Genomic DNA, 17,811 nt, shown 5'->3' with positions numbered 1-17,811 from the left:
AGTATTTGAGGTGGAAGATCTGAACATCCACTTCACATCTAGAGGTGCATTTCCCAAATATGTCCCATCTTAATAGATGTTCAGAAAGAAGCACCCTGGTCAAACATGTCTGGGAAATACTGTGCTAAAGGCAGTATGGGAAGTTTTTTGACTGTAGGACTTCTCAGAGCCTTTATCATGTTAATATCCATTGGAAATTTCCAAGAGGCAAAAATTTGTACACAGATAGTGCCCCAGATATTTTTGACTGTGGAATCAGGATTCATGGCACATTGGGTGGGACTTGGGTTTTATAGGACTGGTGTTGAGAAAATGTGAGCTTAGAACTTTTAAAAAATTAGGTTAATGAGTGCATAAAAAGACCCTGCAAGAATTATCTGAGGGCAATTTAGTATTTCCAGCGGGAACCCTTTGATGAAAATGGACCAAATGTTGGTCAGTCCAGGTTGGTGATTCTTATGCCCCATTTAATTATAATCTCAACTTGGCCCTTGAGAGCCTTCTTATTGGTTCTGATACAGTGGCAGGGTCCCACTCTGAACACTTCCTCTTACTGAGGTCAAGAAGCATTGTAACGGCAGCTTTCTGAACATCATAGCTGCTGCTCGAAGCTTTGCCTAAAGGAAAGGTAGCTTTTCACTCCCATCCTACACTCCCTGCTCCTCTCCCCCTTCTCTCCACCCAGCACCTTCAACACTCCCTCTGTGACTCTGTCTTAAGGGGATTCCTTTGGCTCCAAGAGCAGAGAATAGCTGTAGGCCACTTAGGCATTCTGGGTGGGTAGTCGGAATCCAGATCTCTGCCTGAATCCAACATCCCCACCCTACCCCCACCACTTCCTCTCCAGGGGTGGGGTGAATTCTTCCCAGCGGAGTCCAAGGAGCTGAATGCCTACGAATACTCAGCAGCTTCCCCCAAAATGTTGAATATTCATGCCTTCTCTTGGTGGGTTGCATTCCGGCCTGGGGACAGGGACCTTTCCACATTCTGGCTCTCTGTTCCTCAGGACTGTGGTCTGACCCTTGTCCCTCCTGTGTGGATCCCTTCCCTCAGCTAAAATCTCTTTCCTGAGGCTTCAGATCAAGGGTGCTGCACAAGCCTCAGGGCTGTAGCCACCCCTGGCATCATGGCGTCAGACACCTGCAGAAGCTCAGGGACACAAGGAAACCTGCCTGTCACACTCAGGCTGTCCTGTCCCCTCTGGCTCGCAGGCTTGTTTGACCTCTTACTACCTCCCTGCTGTTGCTCAGGCCCATTGTTCCTGCCTGTGATGCCCTGCCTTCTCTTCCAAGGCCTTTCCAAAGCTAAAGGCAGTGCCTTCAGAGTGAGTTGTAAGTTGGAATTGTGAACATTAAATGAAGCAATCCTGTATAAAGCATTTAGCACGTGGCCTGAATCTCAGTAAATCTCCGTGGCTTTCTTTTATCTAATCCTTAAGCCTCAATTTCTCCCCATTCAGTGAAGACTCTATGGCAGCCTCACCCCACGTTGATCCCCCCAGTTCCTTAGCCTGAGCATCAGGACCACGTGGAGGACACGTTTAGTGATATCGTTGGCATGGTTCCATGGACAGCTCTTCATCTCTGCTGTTATTAAACAGGACACTCTCTCTGTTTCTGCCCTTTTCTTTCAACCATGTTGTGAGGATCATGTTGTTTGCTGGGGTCAGTGGCACAGAGTAGTTGGTTAATTTACTTGTCTGTTTAATTGAACCAGCTGATTGGCCAAAAAAAAAAAAGTCAAGGACATGGAAATATCATGCTTACTCTTGTGCTGGCAACCACCATTTCATTTAAAGAGATTGAAATGTGGTGGGGTGGGGTGGGGTGGTGGGGGGTGGAATCCTGCCTGCACGTGTATGGTGTTTGGTCTGCATTGTTTGAAAACTATGAGTTGATTATATTTAAAAATTCAGAGATTTCATGTAAGAATACAGATTAATTGTTCTCCCTTCCAAAGCAGCTGCAGCACTGGGCCCCAGTTTCCATAGAGTAATAGTCCTAGAGCTAAGTCTTGGGTGCTCTTTTCAAGGAGTGCGTTTCCCCCAATTTGCTAACATTCCCATCACCCTCACTGCCCTGCATAGACCCTACTCATTTATTTTCATAACCTTCATAACCTTAAATTTGGGGGCCAGACCTTCTTCATTCCCAGCAGTAGTGCACAGAAGTGACTGAGGCCCCCAAGGCCAGGGGACCGATAGGTCAATGATGATGGGGGCCGGCTGGCAGACCCCTTCTTCACAACCCTGGATGCAGAGTGGTCCCCCAGCAGGGCTCCTTTTTCCTGTGTTGAGTTTGGAAATTGTCATAGACTCTACTGGACCATTCTTTGGTGGTTTGCACAGTCCTTTCACCCCTGAGAAGTGGGCAGAGCAGGCGTCCTGATCTCTGTCCATAGAATAGGTTGCCTAGCAACCATCTGGCAGTCCTCAGATGCTCTTGTTGGGACCCTGAAGGCCAGGGCAGGGAGGCAGCAGGAGCCTTTCCGAAGCGGGTGTTCATGCAGTCTGTGGATTCGCAGCACGTCTGCCACCTCTGGCCCCCAAGACCAGATCCTGTCACCTGGGTGTAACCAGGAAGAATAGAGCCCAGCTGAACATCCTTCAGGAATGTGCATTCCCTCTCTGAGGAAGGGCTGGAGCCACCCGCCCCACATCACAGGCTTCCTTCCACCCAGGAGGAGAGCTAGACTCGGTCTCCGTGCCTAGTCCATGCGGCCTCTGGCATCACATAGTCAAGACCGGGCCTTGAAGCTCCTCTGCCTCATGGGGCTTTGCAAATAGGGGCTTTAGAGAAATGAGGAGGTCTGTTTTTAACTGAAGCAGTTACTTCATTGCATCCCGGCATCCCTCAGTCATGGCCCTGTTTTTGCGGTGACACGGCTTCTCTTTTAAGTTTAGGCGCCTCTGTGTCCAGGCCTTGGTGATGCCGTTGCTGTCGAGTGATCTGGGGAGTGCTAATTACCTCCTGAACTGGGCAGCGGCTCTCTGATAGGGAACAATTTGTGGTCAGGAGGCTTCTATTGCCAGGGATCCCCTCTCTAATTTTCTGCACCATGAAAATGTCTTCCATTCTCTATCATTTGACATCTCTAGGTTCCCCGGGCTCAGGACCTTCTCATGGAGAAGTCAGCTAATTTATTTTCATGAATTACATCATTGAAAACTGACTCCATTATTTCTTCCAGAAAAATGTGTGCTTTTATGCACTTTGTGTGTAGACATACCATGAAATGATATATTAATCTGGAAGGGCCCTTTGAGATCCCCTAGTTTAGGCATGGCAAATTGATTACATCTTGAATGCCAGCCGTGATTAGATAAATGGTGCCCAGGGTAATATGTTGAAAAGCACTGAGGCCCATCCAAACTCAGAAAGACACCCTGGGATATGCTGCGCTCAGAAGGCACGGACCCAGGATGGTGACCAGCAGGACATTCCCTACATCAGCTGTCCCGAGGGAGTTCATGTTCCCCGTGTTACAGATGAGGAAACAGCCCAGAAACCAGAGACAACTGTAGGTTTCTATTAGTCCTATGAGTTGAAAAAGGAGCCCCCTCTGCGTTGACAGTGCTCCAGGGTCATGAGATTTGGGAAGAATCTTGAACGATTAGTGAGAGGGTCCCCCAGCGCTGTGGTGGGGCAAGGGGCGGTGTAGAGCTGAGTGACTCTCTGTCCCAGCAAGCTCTCTAACCAGGGGCCACATCCCAGGTCCAAGGAGCTTCTGTACAACTTGCCTTCCGTTTCCATTTCCTGTTCCTCTGAGGATGAAGGCAGGTCAGACATGGGCTGTCAGCTGTTAGAAGCATGCTTATAGGTGAGAGCTGGAAGGCAGGGGGTCTGCATAACTTGAGTGACTGGAGGTTAAAAACCAGACAGACCTGTGTTTGAATCCTCACTTTGAGTTCCATGGCCAAGTTCCTTCCTTTCCCAGAGGTTCAATTTTGTTTTCTGTTTGAAAGTGGTGATATTAACACCTCCTTGGTTGAGTTGTGTAAAACTTAAATGAGATGATGCCTTTAAAGCTGCTAGCACAGTGCGCAGCGTTTAATTAACACTGTCTCCGTAATGTTTGCTATTTTTATCATCTGCCTCCGTGGAGCACATTTTCCTCCGTCAAAGGCTCTAAGGCAGAGAATTTACCAGATTATTGAGCAGTCCCAGGGCTCTGAGACTCCGTAATCTTAGAACAATAGAAAATAAGATGATTGCCTATTTATTCTTTTCTAAAAAGTTATTTTTTTTTCCCTAATTAAGAACAATTTGTGTGAAGAATTTTGGAAATAAGTCCTAAGTCATAGTTTTGAAGACATGCAGCCTACTCTCTGGAAACTGTTTTCAGTGCCGTGAGGTTGTAGGAAGGGGCTGACCTGGCTCAGAAAGAGTGTCCCAGGAGGATGTGAGGGATCTGGGTTCTGTTGACCTATGGGATAGGAGAGATGCTTAAAAAGATGAAAAGGGGCTCCCACAGGAAATTCCCTCGTTGCTGCCTATCTGCATTGCCAGAAACCTCAGCAGAACATTAAAGTTCAGATCCCCACTGTGGAGAGGTTAGGAAATTCTCAGGTAGTGTTCCAAAGGAGCTGTGGGCTCCCCTCCCCCTAGGCCAGAGCACTTTCCAGAGTTCCGCCAGCCCTGCCCCTCCTCCCGCTTCACTCTCTCATTAGCATCCTTGGCATCACCCTGGGGTTAGCAGGTCCAGGATGCTGGGGTGGGGGAGGGCAGGGGCGGGGTGCAGGGTAGGGGGAACAATGCCAAGAGCCAGACTGCCTGGGTTGGAACCCTCTGCTACTCACCTCAGCAGATTGTTTAACCTCTTAGGGTCTCTCGACTTTGTCACCTGTGAAACGGGCATGATGATGGTGCTGGGTTCACAGGATTGCTGTGGACGTGAAACGAGTTAATGCACGTGAGCACGTAGAACAGAACCTAGAACCAAGTAAGCATTCCAGCATCATTGTTCTTAACACGGGGTTGGGGAAGGGAGGTAGGAAAGTCACTTTGGAGAATATCGCCGATTGTCTAAGGTAGGGGTCCCCAACCCCTGGGCCGCAAGCAGGTGCTGGTCCGTGGCCTGTTAGGAAATGGGCCACACAGCAGATGAGTGGTGGGTGAGTGAACGCATCTTCATCTGTGTTTACAGCAGCTCCCCATCGCTCGAGTTATTCCCTGAGCCCCACCTCCTGTCAGACCAGCAGCAGCATAAATGTAATGCAGCTGAACCATCCCGAAATCGCCCCTGTCCCCCGGTCCACTGAAAAATTGTCTTCCATGAAACTGGTTCCTGGTGCCAAAAAGGGTGGGGACCTCTGCTCTAAGGGTGTGGAGACATACCCAGACGTTTCTGGATAGGAAGCATCATTTTTCCCATTTCTACCACTCCCAAGTTTCTCTCACATGTACTTTCAGTGCTGATCCTGAAGTAAAGCAGACACTGGAAAAGATGGGCAGGCAGCCTCAGGAGAGGCAGCGATGGAGTGGGGGCCAGAGGAAGGCACGGAAATGACATTTGTGTTGAAGCGCCTACCGTGCTCCAGGCCTTGCTTGTGTTCACTGCCAGGAGAAGTAAGCTGGCTTGACCAAGATCCCACAGCTACGATGTAATAAGGTCCAGGGTTCAGACTGAGCGCTGTGTGGATTGGGATCCAGGCTAGGTCCGCCACTTTATCTCCCAGCCCTGTTGCTCAAAAAGATCTCCATGGTCCTGCAGCAACAATGCCGTGATCGTTTACCTCGAGGTGTCCCCTGCTAAATGAAGCATCTGAGCATGAATACACCAAGTGAATCATTTACCAGGCAGCAGTTTTCTCATTAAGAACATGTGTTAGCAAATGAGTCTGTATCTCAGCATGAAGCAGTCTTTGGGGGAGTCATTGGTCTCCATGGAAAAGAAAACTAAATACAAAAGCAGTGACCCTAGAAGAGGAGGAGAGGGAGAAGAAAAAGGATGAAAACCAGTAGTGTTAGGGCAGACCCAAACCTTAGATGGAAAGGGCAAAGAATCCAGTGCGTGGTTTCTGGCATTGAAACCTGGCTTTGATCTTTACTGTGTGAACGTGGGCAAATTGCTTAACCTCCCTGTGCCTCAGTTTTTTTATTTGTGAAAGAGCCTTGTGTGTGTGTGCTCAGTCCCGCCCGACTCTTTGCGATCCTGTAGCCTAAAGCCCGCTAGGCTCCTCTGTCCGTGGAATTTTCCAGACAAGAATACTGGAATGGGATACAAATGTCTGTTGGGTGTACACTCTGAGCTGGACACTCAGACTCTGCTCTGTTCCGGGTTACGGGGACATAGCTGGGAAGGAAATGGAAAAGTGTGAGACCTGAGGGGGTCCATTCTAGTGGAGGACACACAAGATGAACAAGCTGAACAAACAAAACAGCTGATCCGCTGGATAGTGATACCGGCTACAAAGAATACACAGCAAAGACGTTTCCTGGTGGCAAGGTGAACGTTACGTACGGTAGCCAGAGGAACCCTGCCCGGCGCTCTGTGGCGACCTGAATGAGAAGGAAATCCAAAAAAGAGCAGATATATGTATATGAGCAGATGCTCCACTTTGCTTGGTAGCAGAAATTAACACTGTAAAGCATCTGTACTCTAGTAAAGACTCATTTTAAAGGTAGCCAGAGGAGCGCTTGCTGAGAAAGTGACTTTTGAGTGACACCTGGAGGAAGGTGAGAGAGAGACGTGTGATGTCTGCGGAAGAGCACTAGGGACTGAGCGAGCGAGTGAGTGAGTGGATGAGGTTGTGTGGATGAGATGCAGTCGTAGGATGCGTAAAGCACTTAGAAGAGCCCCTCGCACGTAGTACATGCCCAGTGAATGGTAGCTGTTTTTACATTCAGCAGACAACGCAACAAAGGCGCTACCACACCCGTATTTTTGCCTTTCAGAAATGTTTTCAAGATACGCAGAAAGGGAGGCCCCAGAACTTCCTCTGATCCAGACAGACAGTGTACAATGGGACCTCTCTGGGCTCAAGCTAAGACTCATCACATGTACGTGGATCATGACAGTGTTTCTTTAAACCTATAGCCTTTGGAGATTTTCCATATATTTGCATATTTTGCATGACTTATTCCTTCCAGCAGCCCTGTGCTGTGGGGTAGGTAAGGCAGGTGCTCCCGGCTGCCCATCTAGTTTAGAAAGGGTAAAGGGATCTCCTGTTTCCCCAGAAGTTACTGCCAGGCATTCTGCAATTGCTTTGCATCTGTGTGTTGCCTTCCTTAATCCTCCCCCAGGCCGAGGAGGACACAGGTTATCACTGCTGTCACCGCTGGTTGAGATGTGGGAAACCAAGATGCAGCTGGGGCTGTGACTGGCCCTGAGAGGCAGGACCATGAGTGCCCTGCAGGGGCTGGCACCTCAGTGTCCTGTGAGACAGCATCGTCGTGGTTTTCCTGACCCCCACCTTTGTCCATGTGTGAGGCCTTGGGGGTGCCAGGTTGGAGTGGTGGGCTGTGCATGGGAAACCAGAGGACAGGGCTTGCAGTTAAGTGAAGTAGAAAGCAACCCAGTGAGACAGGCCCAGATCCGATAATCCCGATCACAGGAATGCCAGGGATAAAAGCAGCCCTGGGCCCAGAGAACAATGGCTTTGCGCAGCAGCAGGGAAGGGCACGGTCATTGCCCCCAACCCAGACAGCTGCTCCTGATCCAGCAGAGCCAGGGCCCGGAGGGTTTGGCTGGTGCAGCCCCAGAGAAGGCTGACTCACAGACAGGAGAGCACAGCCCAGGAAGGAAGGGAAAATGCAGAAGCCAAATTTGCCCCTAGTGGCATACACTTTGGGGCTGAGTAACGCGGCAGCCAGCCAGTCCCTTTAACATCCCACCCAGAGTGGAAGCACACCCTGAAGCCACAGAGATCATCTGTACCGAAACAGTCAGCAGAAGGGAACCACAGACTCTGCCGCTTCTTCGGGAAAAGGTTTTGCGGTCCTGACTCCCCTGTCCCCCACCTCCAGAGTGGGACTTGGGAAGTGAAGCAGTCTCCAAGGGAAATAAATTCAAGGAAATATTTCAGATCACATTTTCCCTCCCATTGACTCGTATTTACTGGTCTTGGTGGGGAGTCTGAGGGTGGTACTTAGAGGACCTTCAAGGGAAATTCTAAAACAATAGACTAGGCTTTCAAAAATGTGGTCGTGTTGAGATGTCTTGGGTTGCTTTACCCTGGCTTTGAAAAGGAGCAGCCAAAACATCTTGATTTGCTAAAATCCTCCCAGAACATAAATCACTGGGGTGAGGTTTGGGGGGAGCTGGGTGCTGTCCGAGCTCATGCTGAGGTGGGCCCAGTGCCCGTCTCCCATGATCTTCTGGTTCACTCTGCTATCTGCCCCCGAGCTGCCCTCAGCCAGGCCCACCAGCACCACTTCTGCCCAGGCCCCAAAGGAACTAACAGGGCCTAGGTCTAAGGAGTTGGCCACGGTGAATTTGAAAGGAAAACTAGCCTGCAAGTCACAAGATTGGAAGAGGATGGGAGCGAGTGTGTCCCCTTTCTTCTGTGGTCCAGGAGACGGTTGCTGAACATCTTTGGTATGTCCACGTATGCCTGAGGCCAAGGTAAAATGAAGTTTCCAGACTATTTTGCCCTTTGACACAGGTGGTAAAGAATCCTCCTGCCTATGGAGGAGATGCAAGAAATGCAAGTTTGATCTCTGGGTCAGGAAGATCCTCTGGAGTAGGAAATGGCAACCTGCTCCAGTATTTCTTGCCAGAGAAATCCCATTTTTCAGAGGAGCCCGGTGGGTTACAGTCCATGGGGTCGCAAAGAGTCGGTCATGACTAAGCATGCACACACCACTGAGCTAATAGCCCATGCTGTCTGTTTAATCACTTTGATGAAGGTTTAGGCCTCTAGAACAGGAAGAAAATGTGGGAAATCAGAATTTCAATTTTTTTTCAGTTACTTTTCTCAGTATGTAAGTTATTTCAGATGTTCCTACAAGAAATATCCAGATTAAAAGGAACAGCCATAGATATCTACAGCTCCATTCCTGACTCCTGGTGATTAAACTGGGCCTACTCAGAAACCCTGTGTCTGAGGCCACGGTTCTGTGGGATTTTGAGTGCAGCTTTGGTTCCCTGTGTGGAGTCTGCACGTCAAGGTGAAAGCTGTGCAACAAGAGTGACCTGGCCTACTGACTGTCAGCCTGGGGAGCCTTTCAGTCTCCCTTTTCAGGATCAGTGGCACCGTTTTCTCCTTTTCCCTTGTGTTCATCTGTGAGACGGTCATCTTGCTTGAAATCAAGTTCTCAAGCCCCGCTCCTGTCTGTCTTCCTCCCTCGGTGCTGTCTCCCCACCCCACCTTACCTTTCTGTCGTGGTTTGATGATGAAGCCCATATCGTCTGGTGAGAGATCTCAGCAGGGACTCCAGCCGCTCAGTGACTGATCCCGCACTATGTGCCATGCACCGCATAGGACGGTCACCTCAATCTCATCCTGAGAACAGCCGCACAAGGAGGGTCAAGAAGTCGGGCACAGCAAAGTCACATGACTTCACTGAAGTTCCAGCTGATGAGAATGGAAGCCAGGATCGGCACTTAGCTCTGTTTGACCCCCTGCAACCTTGGAATGCTGAGGATTTTGACTCCTTTTATGGTCTATGTTGTTGGCTAACTTTGTGCACATCCTCATTTGAACTTGATAATTAACGAATTATCTGCAGGCACATAATTATTTTTTCTTCAGGCAAGGCATTCACATTTCTTTTGTCCTCCTGGTGTCTAGGACAACACCGTTCACATAGAAGACCTGTGTTTCTGTGTGTTGTTTGAGAGGTGAGTGTGCAGCTGGCTCTCACTTTGTGCCAGTTACCAGGAGGTAGAAAAGATGGGAGGCCTGGCTCATGCTCTGCAGGAAGGTGGTGACAGTTCATCCCAACCTTTTGGTATCATGTCCTCCCAGTTGTTCAATCGCTAAGTTGTGTCCCACTCTTTGCGACGCTGTGGACTGCAGCATACCAGGCGTCCCTGTCCTTCACTCTCTCCCAGAGTTTGCTCAGACTCATGTCCATTGAGTCAGTGATGCCATCCAACTATCTCATCCGCTATTGCCCCTGTTTCTCTTGTCCTCTATCTTTCCCAGCATCAGGATCTTTTCCAATGAGTCGGCTCTTCGCATCAGATGTCCAAAGTATTGGAGATTGAACTTGAGCTTCAGCATCAGTCCTTCCAAGGACTGGTTAAAACATCTTTGGACCCACCCCTTGAGGTCTTGAGTTGGGAGCTCTGGGTGGGACTGGGTAATCTGCATTTATACTAAACTCCTAGGTGGTCTGGGACTCACTCAGAAACACTGTCATAACAGGAAATACAACCCAAGTTCAAGTCTCAGCTCAACCACTACTTACTGTCTGACCACAGGCAAGTTTCTACAACTGTGTCACATCCAATAGAGTTTTCTTTAAACAGAATGATAACCTCATCAAGCTGTTGCGAAAACAAACAGACTATCACAGAAACATCGAATTTCTTTACCAAAGCAGACATGGCTCTTCCTGTCCTGTGAAACAAACATGAAATCATCTAGTAACCATGACAAGCCTGGGAGGCGGTTCTCTTATTTTCTTCATTGTCCAGAGAGGTGACTGAGGCCGAGAGGTTCTGTGACCTGCCTACAAGCCCCTCCCTAACTCCGAGGAGCTGGGCTCCACCCCGGGCAGCCTGGCTGGAGAATCCATGCCCTCAGTCTCCACAGTGTACAGTGCTGTGTTGTGGCTGACAAACATTCCTTCTTGCTCTTAGGCTAAGAATGAGCCCTCCCAAAGGGCAGAGAGGCTGATTTTCTAGTTTGTAGGCATATTAACTAGAAATGACAAAGTAAAGACAACTGTTTTATGACCACAGCTTGAAAATCACACACGACCTCCTTTCTTGATATCAGTTTGGCTGTATCTCTTTAAACTTCTCTGGCACTGGGGTTTATCATTGCTCAAGAGGAGGGTGCTTGAAAGAAGCCTTGTGGGCTGCAGGAGTTAGGAGGTGGGTTGCGGGTCAGTAATAAAAGGGGAGAGAGGTTTTCAGCTTCCCCACTGAGAGCCTCAGGAGTCTGACCAGCGGGCGGGTGAGGGGCACAGCCATAGGAAGGGGCAGTGATGGACAGGGTGGGAGGGGAGCAGACAGCTCCAGCCTGGCCGGGTAACTGGAGCCGAGCCGACGGGGCAGGCAGTGCGAGAATTCCAGCTATGTCATGGGAAATGGCTATGGCTGGGACTCTGATTAGCAGACGACCACAAATCCCCTGGGACCCAGCCAGGGGTCAGGAGACCAGGGCACCACTGGGATGCCAAATGGTTGCTGTATTTTATTGTCAAAGAAGAAGGAGGCGATTTTGACTGTTATCCCTGGATGTGAGTGCTGGCACTGCCAGGAGCCGAGAGCTGGGTGGAGACGTGGGAGTGAGAAGGAGCTACAAAAATCCACTTTTCATTCCGGGGAACATAGAGGAAAGGGAACACAGAGGAAAGACCAAGCCATGCTGCTGGGGCTTGGCATGATCTCAAGGCTTTTTTGGCCACCCTTTCTGAGGCATTTCTGCCCTTTGTTCTCCTCTCAGCAAGGTGAGACATCAAAGTCTCCATTGCCATGAAAGGGAAAAATTGACCTGAATTCTCAAAAGTGTAGATGGAATGGAACAGCAGGATTTCTGGGAGAATTGACTTCACCCATGAACCCCTATAGTCTCCTCGTTTGATATCTTTGGAGCTAAGCAACGAGATGTGGAAACATCTAACTTTCAGAGTATATGAATTCAGTGCCATAATGGGGACCCCTGGAGGAATAGGTTTGTGTCACTTGATTCATTCTCCTGGCTTATCTCAGGGCCTGGCACCATTCAGCCCTTATAAATGTTTGTTGAATGAAATGGGGGTTGATTGATTAATAGATTGATTATGTCCGAGGGGATAATGGTTTCAAAGAGAATCTCAGCCAGCTTTTTCAAAATGCCTGATGAATAAAAGCTTTCTCTGAGTCCATCATGGTTTTGTGTGACTATGGAAGGAAATCTTTCAGCCAAGCCTCTTTTTGGGAGGATTTCACTGGGTTTCAAAGCACACTTTTGAGATCAGCAGCCTAGGCCCTAGAGTTGCACTAAACAGGTTTGCACTGGGCAGATGTAATGTGTTAACTTGACCACCTTCCTCCTCAAATCAGTAGAATAATCTTTGTGAAGGGCTTGGCGCAAGCTCTCAGTAAGTACAGCTCTTTGGTGTCAGTGAGGATTATGTTTAACTGCAATGAATATAAAACCACATGGTATCAGGGTTTAAACAAGTAGAGATTTATTTGTCTGTGAACTAAGAATTCATGGAGAGGAGGTCCAGAGTTGGTGTCGCATCTGTTCAAACAAGCACTCAGAGAGCCAGGTTGCTTTAACTTTGTCTTCCATTATTCCTATGCTATGACCTTACCCCAGCAGTCTAAGTTTGTGTGGCAGCATCACATACATTTTCCAACAGGCCAAATGGAAGAAAACCCAAGAAAGGAAAAGGACATGTACCAGCTGCCTTTTAAGGAAAGTAGTTACGTAAAATTTTTGCTCACATCCTATTAGCTTATGGTGGATCGTGCTTTAAAAAAAAAAAAAAAAAAAAAATCCAAAGATCTCTGTCTTTTAATCAGTATATTTAGACCATTTACATTTAATGCAGTTATTGGTACGTTGAGTTGGCTGTTTTATACTCTGTTTTCTGTGTGATCTGGTTTTTGTTTCTCAGTTTTCTTTTTTCCTCCAGTCTTTTTGTAGGTTATATGATCATTTTTAGAGAATTCCATTTTGATTCATTTATACTGTTTTTGAATGTCTCTTTTTGTATGGTTTTTTTACTAGTTTCTCTAGATATTATGTTATATATATTATACTTAACACATTATTATCACTGGTTTTGGCAATTTGCCAGTTTGAGTGAAGTGTAGAAAACTTAACCTCCATTTATGTCCCTTTACCCTCCACAATTTAAAATGTAATTGTGTTAAATATTTCCTTTCTGTACAGGAAGAACCACACCAAGCAGTGATATAATTTTTGCTTCAGCCACAAACAAAATTTAGAAACCTTAACAGGATAAGGGAAATAAATTTACTCATATTTTTGCCCTCCTCCATTGTTCTTTGTCTTTTCTGATGTTCATTTCTTTTCTATTTAGAGGATTTCTTTTAGCCATTTTTAAAGATAAATCTACTGTGACAGATTCTCCTAGTCTTTCATCTAAGAATGTCTTGATTTCCCTTTCATTCTGAAGGATGCTTTTGCTATATAGAATTTAGGACAACAGTTCTTTTTTTTTTTTTTCCTAGGTCTTGAAAAAAATTTTGTCATTTACTTCTGAACTTCATGGTTTCTGATGAGAAATCTGCTGTTATTTGAATTGTTTTCCCCTATAGATAAGGTTTTTGTTTGTTTGTTTTATTTTTAGTTTTCAAAACTTTGGCTATAACACACAGATTTATTTGGGTTTCTCCTGTTTGAGTGCTCACCTTCTTGCATTTGCAATCTTCTCTTCCAAATCTGGGACATTTTCAGCTGTTATTTCCTCAAGTACAGCTCTATTGCCTTTTTCCTTCCCCGTCTCCCAGTGACGACCAATGTTGGATCTCCGAGGCACTGCCCATTTCTTTTCAGTCTGTTTTCTCTCTCTTGTTCAGATTAGGTCTTTCTGTTGTCCTGTCCTCAAGCTTACTCAGTCTTTCTTCTTTTCATTCCATTCTGCTGTGAGCACCCCCATTGAGTTTTTTTATTTTGATTATTGTATTTTTCAGTTGTGAAACTTCCATTTAATTCTTCTTTCATCTTCAGTCTCTGTACTGAGACTTTCTAGGTTTGTTATTTGTGCCAAGCATATTCTTTATTGCTCATGGAAGCGTTTTTATGGTGGCTGCTTTAAAAATTCACATCAGCATTGGCACCTTTTGATTGTCTTTTTAAATTTAAGTTGTGGCTTTCCTTGTTTACGGTACACTGGATGGTTTTTCTGTTGAAACCGAACACTTTAGGTATTGTGTAATGGAACTCTGTTTAACTCTTCTGTTTTATCTGGCTCCTGACACTCCTCTGACAGTGGAAGGGAGTGGCACTGTCTTGTTATTGCCAGAGGTGAAATTTCTAATTCCCCATTGATTGCTGGGAGAGAGATCTCCTTGTTATGGCTGGATGACAGTGAGAATTCTACTCTCTCTAGCCCTCTGTTGATACCACCTGGCTGATGGGCAAGAGTGACTTATTACTGCTCCCCATGTGGCTTCCCCAACACCACAGAGGGGCAGAGGTGCCCTCATTATCTCTGGGCAGTGGTGAAAATACTGAGCTTCCCCAAGACTCCCCTGATACCACCCTAGTGGTTAGATTGTTAGAAGAGACACCTTGTTACCTGTCAACAGCTGAGTCTAGAAGACCAGGCCCTTCACATGATCTCCACTGACATTGTGGTGAAGGATTTCATTACCACTCAGAGATAACTTGGCCTTCACAGATACTGCCTCAGCAAGGCAGTATCTGTGTTGGGGTTGGGATGCCTTGTCAGGCTGATTAGGGCAGAAGCTTCCCCATTCAGCCAGTGCTCATAGAGATGAAGCCACAGATTTGGCTGGAGTAGAGCAGTTATTGTCTAGAAGTTTTCTGCTTACCAGGCTGCCTCTTTTCTGCTCCTTTGGCTAAGGCAACAGGCTTTTTTGTTCTGTCCCCATTGATCTACTGGGGCTGCTGGTCTGGGATAGGGGAAGCAAAAAGAAAACCCAAAGAACTTACCATCATGTCATTTTTTGGGTTCCAGATCCTGAGCCAGGCTGCCTTCTTCTCCATATCTGTTAGAGTCTTCTCTGATACTTGTTTCATATCATGTTGAAGGCTTTAAATGAAAGTCAGTGGAAGAAATAAGGAAAACTGTCTATTCCACCTTCCTAGAAGCAGAAGTCCTCTATGATGGCTTTCTAAGCATCATCAGGGACCTTTATGTTTCTGACAAGGCAGACATGAGCTAGTTGACCTGAGCTATGGTTTACTCATTTATAAATCCTTTCTGAATCCCCTAGTGATTATTCTTAAAGATTGTGCCTGGTGCCCATTAGAAAAGAAATGGAAGATGCTTTCCACTGAACTCTTAATGAAAGCTGCCCTCTTTCCATCTCCACAGCTTGGGAATGCCCTTCCTCCTGCTGATCCCAGGACCAGGCTGCTGGGGCAGGAAGACTGTTGATGTACTGAGCAAGGCACTTGTCAGAGTAGCCTTTGGGGATGGGAGACAATCAGGGTGTCCTCAGTTCGAGCCTTAAGGATCATGAAATGAGATGTAGTCAGGCCTTGAGTGTGTGTGTGTGTACACTTGCACTTCATGGCTGTCTGCAGGATAGCCGTCTTAGAGGAAACCATGTTTTCAAGTCTTTCTTTACCAGCACATCTATTTCTCACTCCTTGTCAGGAGGGAATGAGCTGGAGTGAGAGTCATTGTTTTTCTCTTTAGCAGTCAGAAGAGTAAACTGGGCGGCTTATAAGTCTGCCATTTCTCAGACTATTTCCTGAAGCTTCTAGAGGCTAGTAAATTAAAAAGTGCTGTAGCCAAAAACATTTGAGAAATTCTAGGTTAAAATAAGTTAAATGCATTTCTTTACTGTGGGACTTCTAAGAACCTTTAATGTGCTGACGTGGGTTGGAACATCTGCATTGTTTGCCATGTTCACCCAGTCATGGATCCTTTTTATTTACTTATTTTCCCAGTAAATATCCGTTTGTATAGAGCACAGAAACCAAGGAAACAAATCTTTACTGTCGGGCCTTGGAACAGTGTTTCCCCTTAGGTAGTGCAGTAACTGGAAAGGACCACCAAGAAGGACTTGGGGCACTGGCCATGCTTGGTTTCTTGACGTCGGTGCTGGTGACATGTGTGTGCTTAGTTTGTGAAAATTCATTGAGCTCAAAGCATATTTTGCTTCAACAGAAAGTATATAGAATCTCATTTTATATAAAAACATTATGACTGGGATTAATGAAAGTAACTTAGCATAGGTCCTGGCACATCGTAACTGTTTTAAAAAGGCTTCTATTTTTTTTTTCTTCTTCCAATTTATTTTATATTTTTAACTTTTTATTTTATACTGAAGTATAGCTGATTAACAATGTGATAGTTTCAGGTGGACGGCAAAGGGACTCAGCCATACATATACATGTGATGGATCCATTTTATGATGGAACATTGCTAGAGACTAGTGTCCTGGGGAGACGTCTTGTAGGAAGTACTGTCTGAGACAAGATTCAGCATTTCATAACTTTGTAGAGAAAATGTTCCTCTAACCAAAGTGCACAAGCAAACTCTCTCCCTATCTGTGTCCAGCTCTGTGTTTTCAGAAAAGGCAGCCACAACTTGCCTCTGTCACTTAAGAAGTTGGGGAGTGTTATCTTGGATCCATGTCCCCTGTAAATCCTTAAAGGAAAAGGAAAATCCCAGAACTCTGCCTTAGGTTTCTTCCAAAGAGTCAAGGCCCCCACGTTACATGGGGATGCAGGCTCATTTCACTGATGTGCCCACCAAGGTGTATATCCTCTTCTCACCTTCTCTCAGTTGTAGCCCTGGATCCACATTAGAATTGAGATCCTTGCTCACTGAGGGGCCGTTTGCTCCAGTCACTTGATTTTTCCAAGGACAGAAAGAAGGTTTGTACTTGTAGCAGCTTATGGGGCATTGGAGTTTTCAGTACATTAATTTCAGATCCAAATTGTTCGTGATGTTGCATCACATAAACGTGACTTGAGCCAGGAGAAATGGCTCTGATGCTATCTGTCGCAGACACCGAGGTGTTGACACTGCTTGGAACAGTCTCGCTTTGTCTGAGCAGGAATGTCGAAAGCTGACCGTGTTGATAGGGAAGATTTGAGCGCATTGTCCTTTTGTCAGGGCAAATATGTGGATACACTCTGTAAACTGGTCGTTATCTGACTCACAGACACAGGTCTGATCAGCTCAAACTCCAGCCACGGACGCTAGGCCACCAAAACTGCAGCTGCTTGTTGGAGGGGCTTTAACCAAGTCTTTTCTAAAGCTGGTCGGTCAAATGTCTGTTTTAGCTTTCTCTTCCTGTTGGATTCTCAGAGCTGATTTTTAGATGACTTCCTCTGTTAATGTTCCTAAGTAAGTAAACCATTCTCTTTGCCGAAAGATATGGTCAAAAGATGGCTTGCTGTGGGCTTGTTTTGAGGGTTATTTGGAAAAGCCTTGCTGAGCTTACACGTTCAAAAAGAACATTCCCACAAATCATGCTCATTTTCCTAATCCTCATTCTCAGCTTGCTCCAGATTTCAAGATAAATTTTAGAATACCTGAAAGTCGACAGACCACTTGATTAATACAATAGCTGATATTTATTGTGTTCTTGAAAGTTACCAGGCACCTTGCTATCGTTTATAATCAGATTATATCAGATTTAACTCCCTCGAAACTCCATGGGGCTATCTTGACTTTATAATGAAGGAACTGAGGTGCAGAGTGACTGAGGAACATGTTCAGAGTTGCTCAGCCAGCGATGCTCTGGGGCTGGGGTTTGAAGCCAACAGTCTAACCCTGGAGCCTCTGCATCCTCTGTCACCTGCTCACGGCCCCATTCCCAGAAATCATATGAGATGGGCAGGCAGGGGCTGGACCTAGAACCCTAGGACTAGGCAGAAGGGGCAAAGTCAGGCTCATCTGGATGTCTGGCAGGCAGCAGACCCCAGGACATGGAGACTATGGCTGTGTAGGTAACATAGACGATGCCAAAGAGTTGTCAGCATAGGGTGGTGGATTAGAAGTGATAGGAGCAGAACTCAGGGATGGAGAGTCA

General features: G+C 46.6%; 1 protein-coding gene and 1 long non-coding RNA gene across 5 annotated transcripts in view; both read left to right on the top strand.

Moving 5' to 3' along the window:
• The window catches only part of SLIT3 (slit guidance ligand 3), a 758,707-nt gene that overhangs the window by 192,801 nt on the left and 548,095 nt on the right, over positions 1-17,811 (top strand). The window lies entirely within an intron of this gene.
• The window catches only part of LOC132343198 (uncharacterized), a 35,983-nt gene continuing 20,014 nt past the window's right edge, over positions 1,843-17,811 (top strand). The window contains exons 1-3 of the long non-coding RNA XR_009491901.1: positions 1,843-5,113; positions 6,897-7,001; positions 7,840-17,811. The exon at positions 7,840-17,811 is cut by the window's right edge and continues 20,014 nt beyond it. This is a non-coding gene — a long non-coding RNA (uncharacterized lncRNA). The remainder of the gene's footprint in view (positions 5,114-6,896; positions 7,002-7,839) is intronic.

The sequence above is a fragment of the Bos taurus genome, chromosome 20, assembly GCF_002263795.3.
Source record: "Bos taurus isolate L1 Dominette 01449 registration number 42190680 breed Hereford chromosome 20, ARS-UCD2.0, whole genome shotgun sequence".
Taxonomy (NCBI): Eukaryota; Metazoa; Chordata; class Mammalia; order Artiodactyla; family Bovidae; genus Bos; species Bos taurus.
Note: the sequence above shows the minus strand (reverse complement) of the source record. Positions and strands in the feature narration are given on the sequence as shown.